Raw genomic sequence first — 1,137 nt, forward strand, 5'->3', positions numbered from 1 at the left:
AAAAAAAAAAAAAAGAATAAAATACTTAGGAATAAATTTAAACAAGGTGATAGATGAAAGATATATATACTGAAAACTATAAAACACTGATGAAAGAAATTGCAGGAAACAGAAGTAAATGGAAATATATTCATGGATTGGAAGACCTAATGTTAAAATCTCTGTAAACTACTCAATTTACAGATTCAGCACAATCCCTATCAAAATTTCAATGACTTTTTTTTTTTTTTACTAGAAAAACAATTATAAAATTTGTGTGGAATCACGAAAGACTGCAAATAAAAGCAATCTTAAGAAAGAACAAAGTTAGAGGCATCCCTCATCCTGATTGTAACTTACATTACTAAGCTATAGTAAAACAGTATGGTACTAGCATAAAAACAGACACTTAGCCTGATAGAGATGATATAGAGTACAGAAATAAGTTCATGTATGTATGGTCAAATGGTTTTTGGCAATGGTGCCAACACCATCAGTGAGGAAAGGACCGTCTTTTTAACACATGCTGTGAAAACTGTCCATGTGGAAAAAACAATTACCCTTATCTTCCACCATACATAAAAATCAGCTTACAAGCGATTAAAAACTTAACTCTAAGACCATAACTATTAAAGTACTAGGAAAAAAGTGGGAAAAGCTCTCTGACATTGGCCTTGAATTCTTTCATATACCACAGGCAACAAAAACAAAAATAAACAAGTGATGCTATATCAAACTTTAAAGCTTCTGCACAGAAAAGGAAATAACTAACAAAAAGGTAAGCTACAGATTGGGAGATAATATTTGCAAACTATATATCTGAAATGGAGTTAATATACAAAAAAAAATGAGGAACTCAACACAATGGCAAAAAAAAAAAAAAAAAAAAAAGCCCAATTGACAAAGGACCTAATGGGTACTGTTTCCTAAGAGGACACAAAAATGGCCAACAGTAAATAAAAAGGTGTTCAACATCACTAGTCAAGGAAATGCAAAACAAAACCACAGTGAGATACCACCTCACACCTATTAAGACGGTTGTCGTCGGCTTGGCGCCTGTGGCTCAAGCGGCTAAGACGCCAGCCACATACACCTAAGGTGGCGGGTTCGAATCCCCAGCCCGGAAGAATTTATAAAACTTGGCTCGGCACCTGTGGC

The sequence above is a fragment of the Otolemur garnettii genome, unplaced genomic scaffold (genome assembly GCF_000181295.1).
Source record: "Otolemur garnettii isolate 467f Iridium unplaced genomic scaffold, OtoGar3 scaffold00059, whole genome shotgun sequence".
Taxonomy (NCBI): Eukaryota; Metazoa; Chordata; class Mammalia; order Primates; family Galagidae; genus Otolemur; species Otolemur garnettii.